The sequence below is a fragment of the Cololabis saira genome, chromosome 5 (genome assembly GCF_033807715.1).
Source record: "Cololabis saira isolate AMF1-May2022 chromosome 5, fColSai1.1, whole genome shotgun sequence".
Taxonomy (NCBI): domain Eukaryota; kingdom Metazoa; phylum Chordata; class Actinopteri; order Beloniformes; family Belonidae; genus Cololabis; species Cololabis saira.
In genome coordinates, this window is record NC_084591.1 from 43,844,006 (window position 1) to 43,850,113 (window position 6,108).

Here is a 6,108-nt window from a genome sequence, read left to right on the forward strand (position 1 = left end):
CCTGTCCTGAGCACCAAGAAGAGGACTAGAGTGGTTTTCCAAGATCCAAATAATATTATTGCAAAGTCATACATGTTTCCGCCCAGTTTGGAACAGGGGACCTTTCGCGTGTTAGGCGAACGTGATAACCACTACACTACGGAAACTTGCATGCTTTGAAAATGGCGGGCGTAACGAAAAAAAAATCCTATCTTCAAATCATTCACGTTAGAAATAAATGTATGATTTCATATAAGTTGTCCTGTTGTGGTAAAATTAAAAATCATCCTTGGGTATTACCATGCTGGGTACAAAATACAAAATGAACCACAAGGGAATCCAGTACTGGATATGGCTAATAACTGAAGCTTAGGCAGTCCTCTTGCACATTCAAACATTACTCGTTGTTGGCAGGATTTGAACCTGCGCGGGGAATCCCCAATGGATTTCTAGTCCATCGCCTTAACCACTCGGCCACAACAACCTGTCAGCTGCGTGCGTGCGTGCGTGCGTGCGTGCGTGCGTGCGTGCGTGCGTGCGTGCGTGCGTGCGTGCGTGCGTGCGTGCGTGCGTGCGTGCGTGCGTGCGTGCGTGCGTGCGTGCGTGCGTGCGTGCGTGCGTGCGTGCGTGCGTGCGTGCGTGCGTGCGTGCGTGCGTGCGTGCGTGCGTGCGTGCGTGCGTGAATGAAGCAGATCTCTTCTAAGACTGATTTCTTTCTGATTATCTCTTAAAATTGATCAGATTTGTTTGGAACTGTGACCCAAATCCGATTTTTTGCTCATATGTGACTCAGATCCGATTTGTTTATGACAGTGTGAACAGCACAAGTCACATGGAATCTGATCTTTTCAAATCAGATTCAGGTCGCTTCCATATGTGGTTCTAAATCGGATACAGGTCTGATGTTTTGCAATGCGACCTCAGTGTGAACAGCCAGGTCGGAATTAATGCGACTTTGACGTCACACGCAGAGCCCCGAGCCGAGGGGGAGAGACACGGGAGACGGCGGGGTCCCTCCGGGCCGCCTCCGCCTCTCCTCCTCCCCTCCCCACCGCTCACCTCTTTTTCGCCTATGACCTCAGATCAGACGAGACAACCTGCTGAATTTAAGCATATTACTAAATAAAGAAGCTAAGGATTCAAATCAGCGAAGCGGTCGTGGTCGCATAACCTGCCAGTTTTACAACGAGCTGGACCATGTGTTAGGTGATAAACCCAGCTGAATGCCGGAGAGCAGAGCTGACACTCCGGGGAGCGGAGCTAGAGCCCTACTATAGCGGGACTGTTTTCTTCATCCCGCTCCCGCTGCATTTCTGACCATTACCGCCCGCACCCGCAACGTGTGTTCCACTCCCGCCCGCGCCCGCAAAACTCTGAGAATTCATGCCCGCATAATGATAGAGATGCAAGAGAAACGTCCTTGACAAATCTATCTGATTTAATGTTAACATGATAATTGTGGAGCTTGATGGATAATTGGCAGTTCATAGGCACCTGTTGGATGCAAATCCATTATTGTCATCATCACACGCCTCTGCGCATAGGGGTCAGTTCAGGGCCGCAATGCGTTCACACTCGAGTCGGATATAGGACACATTTTAAAAGATAATGTGAACAGCCACACAAAAAAATCGGATATGGGAAAAAATCGGAATTGAGCATTAAGGACTGCAGTGTGAACGTAGCCCTTGAGTTACATGCACAGTCTCCCAAACCAAGTAGAGACCTTTTTAAGTGAGGTCAAGCTTGGAAAGTAAGTGACTGTCAGACACACCACGTAAAGAAATACACATTTGGTCAAGAAGAATTGGAGGAGTACCCCACCTTGTGGCACGAGTGAAGAACAGCAAAGCATTAAAGTGACTAAAAGGAGAAGAACCAGACATTACCTCCCTCTCAAGCAGTCCACATCTCTTAGAAGAGCTTTAATGTGCGAATTAACTTTGGGTAAGAAACATTCAATGTGCCTTTCTTTTTTTTAAGCTACATGTCATTTTTCCATTTCACCACCAGTTAAACCACTAGTTAAACCATGAATGAATGAGACATCTATCATCTTTTTCTCATCCAAAGACAGATGAGTTTAGAGGCTCTGCTGGGATTTGAACCGAGGATCTCCTGTTTACTAGACAGGTGCTTTGACCAACTAAGCCACAGGGCCTCCACGACCTCTCACTTACCTCGTCTCAGACATCAAAACAGTAAGACCTTTAGAGGTGTGACATGCTGGAATGAGAAACAGAAGCCATTGGTGGACCACACGTCCTAAAGGACAAGGCATCTGACTTTGGATAAGAAGGTTGAGAGTTTTAGTCCCTCTGTGGTTAAAGAGACTTGAGACAGTAAGTTCTAGTGTCCTACCTCACATTCACTCTTTACAGGTCACTTCAGTTTAGCTACCGTCTTATATACCTGCTACACATATTTACGTACTGGAAGGTCATGTTAGTCAATAATGGGACTAAGATCAGGGTTTGGGCTTGTTTTTTGTTTTTTTTTCACGTTATTTTTTTTTCATAATTTATTTTTCTGTATTTTTTCCTTTTTTAAATCATTCATTCAGGATTCCCTCCATCATCTGTTGACCTTCAGCGTCTGCGTCGGACAACTCTCCTGCGTCTGCGGGCGACGCGGGTCCTACGGACTCTCCGGCGCCTGCGGACGGGGCGAGAGCTCTGTCTGCGTCTGCGTGGCATTGTCAAAAGATGTGATGAGAACTAGTAAGAAGGAGTTCTATTTATAAACTCTGTTACAAGCTTGTTGATGGAATGGAATGGTTCATGGAATTGATGACATCATATATTCTTCAATGGAATTGATGACATCATAACTTGATGACATCATATCTTCTTCAATGGAATTAATGACATCATAACTTGATGACATCATATCTTCTTCAATGGAATTGATGACATCATAACTTGATGACATCATATATTCTTTAATGGAATTAATGACCATATTATTTGGGGTTTTTGGTTTAGTTTTTTCTTCATAACAGTGATGGTGTCATAGAAAAAAAAGAAAGCAGACTTTTAATTACTTTAAATTACAAAATAGTGAATAAGAGAATGATGACTGTAATAAAACACATCTTACAGGGTTTTTAGCTGTGATTTCACCTGATAAGTCTGGAAACCGCCGCAGACAACAGTGATGTCACAGTCATGTATAGATCATTGATGTGTACAGTCATCTGACAATGATGGCAGGATGAAAACGTCCAATCATGTGCTAACAGTGGAATGATGATCTTCAGCAGTTTCTATTCTGGCTCAGAGGCCAGGGCTTTATGCTCTTATACACTTTCTAAACCCACGCTGACATTTGTGGAAATGCCTGTAAAACCCTTCGTGAAGCTTCCTTAAAACAAGTCCAGAAAAAGCCATTAAAGGTAAAACAGAGACTTGCTTGGGTAAATGAAATCAGACTTAACTCTAGCAGTTAAATATAAAAACACACCAGCTCAGGAGAGCAGTATTATATATGTAGTGGATATGGGTAAATTAAACAGTATGTATGGATATGAATTAAAAGAAAAAAGTATATATGGTATTATAATAGTATATATAGTATAAGGTCATATATGAGGTGTACAACATTATTGACATCTCACCCAGAATGAAGCAGATCCAAGTCGTACAGTGAGATGTTTTTTATTCTGTTTTCCATTCATGTGTCCTCTGACATTGTTGTAGGTTTTTAAAAATGATTATTGAAAATAACTGCAACAAAAAACAAACATAGTTAATAAAAATAAAAACATTAATGTACAGTATCCAGGGAGAAGTGTCCAATTAAGATTATAACCAAAGCACAAAGGAGTTATAAATGAAGGTTTACTTTAGCCTCATCAATAGTGTTTGGCAGGGTATTATCTGTGGATCAGTGTGATGCAGGTGATACCCTCTGATTTTGAATGTAATTCTTAGATAAACTAGTTTCAACATCTGGGAGCTAATTTGGGGTCAATGGTATTTGGCTGTGAATTATTCCTTGCTATTACAATTATCTGTTTTATTATGTATTTAATTATTATTTTATTGTATATTATACATTTCTTATTTTATGTTTATTAATATCATTCTGAATGGTCCCTGGTCCTTTGGTATTTAGTTGTGATGTTACATTCATTCAATGGGATCCCTGGCCATTCACCTTTATTATCTCAGTGTCAAACATGCAATGCCCTTAGTCTTCCACTAGAGGGAAGCTCTTGATCCATTTTTGTTACATTTGTTTCACTGGCCACCAGAGGGGCCCAGATCAATTCAAATGTAATGCTTTATTTCTCCACCAGAGGTTAAAGTTAAAAGTTAAAAATTTAAAATAGAATCTCGACGAGAGGGAGGCAAAGCAAATTTCAATGCAGTAGTTTTATATCTGCACTAGAGAATCTAAGGTTTATCAGCTCAAGGTGAAACTGTGGGGAAATACATCCCAGGAGTCAGAGGAGGAATACGGGAGGCAGATTAGGTGGTTTTCTCAGGATGTTGTATCCAGAGATTGGATGCAGGAGAGAAGTGGAAGAGAGCCGAGAGGCCGGACCAACTGGAGCTCCCAGCAAGGCAAGGCCAGGCAGGTTTACTGGTCAAGCCCATTTCAGTCAGTGAACGTTTGATGTAAAACATTGACATACAAGGTTTGTAACCGACTGAGATCAGGATTTGGTTAGGAACTAAAATCAATGAAACCAAACATTTAAAGCATTGTTGTTTGTTTTTTTTGTTTTTGTTTTTTTTTTTTACACAAAAACAGATCCTTAAAACTGAAAAATAAGGCCTGAAATATTGATACTTTGCTATTGATCCGTCCATCCTCATAACTTAGTAATTCTACAGGTAACTTTCAATATCAAGAAATGACATTAAGTATAACACCAAGCTGGAACAAATCCAGAATAATATCTCAGTCTTAAGATTCATGTGATTCTTCTACCTAACACTCCCAATTCATATCAATAATATATCTGGATATCAATATTTCCCCCAGGGTGCCAGAGTTTTTCAATCATAACTTCATGCCCCCTACTTTAGAAAAAAACAAGATGATGTTACATGCTGGACTAACCTTTCACCCGCAACAATTAGACAAAGAACAACAGTTAAAATGCACAAACAAGACTGACTTTCCTGGGAAACTAATTCACAGCTGTCTACGTATGAATGCTGCAGAAGGTTATTATCACAGAGCAAAGAAATTGCTAAGAAAACATTTTGAAATTCAGTAACTTATTGCAGTCACACTCATGAATAACGATCTATAATGACCCTCAATCAGAAGTGAAGATTATGAAAACTCTGATCTCTACTTTCAAGTGACCCATAAAAAAAGCACACAGTTAAAGGAGTTAAACAGAAAGACACATCTTCCTGTGATGCCTTGGGCAGTTATTAGCAGTAAATACTTCTGAACAAAAGCATGCAGGTGGCAAATATTCACGTCAAATAATGACATATATGTGCCAATTATGTAACAATGATATACACTACAAAGGTTTTAAGTCAGCGCTTCCAACCTAAAATCACCAAACTAATCTGTCCACAATAACACATTTCATCTTCCACCTGCAAACCACTGCAGCCGAAGCTAAACAAGTGGCTCTTATGGGGGAAACAATACTAAATAATAATTACAAGATTTAATTCATGTAAAATTTAAATCATATTTTAAATGACTTTATAAACAAAGGAAAAATATATATCCAGCCGCTGTTGTTAAATCTACCAGTTGCAGTAATTATGCCATGTACTTTTTTAAATGACTATTGACAAAAAACAAGAAAAGAAACAAAAAAAAAAAGCTAATTTGACAGAACTTTTACATAAAACTCAAACACAGGGAGACGGACTGATGTTGCGCTGGACAAACCACCAAATACCAGCAAATAACCAAAAGAAACACGACCAACCTCAATGAGAACTGTTTCCACGACATCCTTAGTGAGAAGATACCAAGCTGAAGGTGAATAACTAACTGACTCGGTCCAGAGGAATATTTACAGATAGATATACTGCTGGTGACGTCATAAAGGATCAAAGGAGGCAAGAATTCCACCGCCATATCAACCTACGTCATATCAAACCTACGTCATATTAGAGACGCCCCACTTCACTCCCACATGTTCAC

General features: G+C 40.4%; 2 non-coding genes across 2 annotated transcripts; both read right to left on the reverse strand.

Annotated features, from left to right (window-relative positions):
- Positions 1 to 381: 381 nt before the first annotated feature.
- Positions 382 to 463, reverse strand: trnas-aga (transfer RNA serine (anticodon AGA)). Its single transcript has one exon. It is a non-coding gene; the product is annotated as a tRNA-Ser (tRNA).
- Positions 464 to 2,066: 1,603 nt separating this feature from the next.
- Positions 2,067 to 2,140, reverse strand: trnat-agu (transfer RNA threonine (anticodon AGU)). The gene has a single exon. It is a non-coding gene; the product is annotated as a tRNA-Thr (tRNA).
- Positions 2,141 to 6,108: the final 3,968 nt, after the last annotated feature.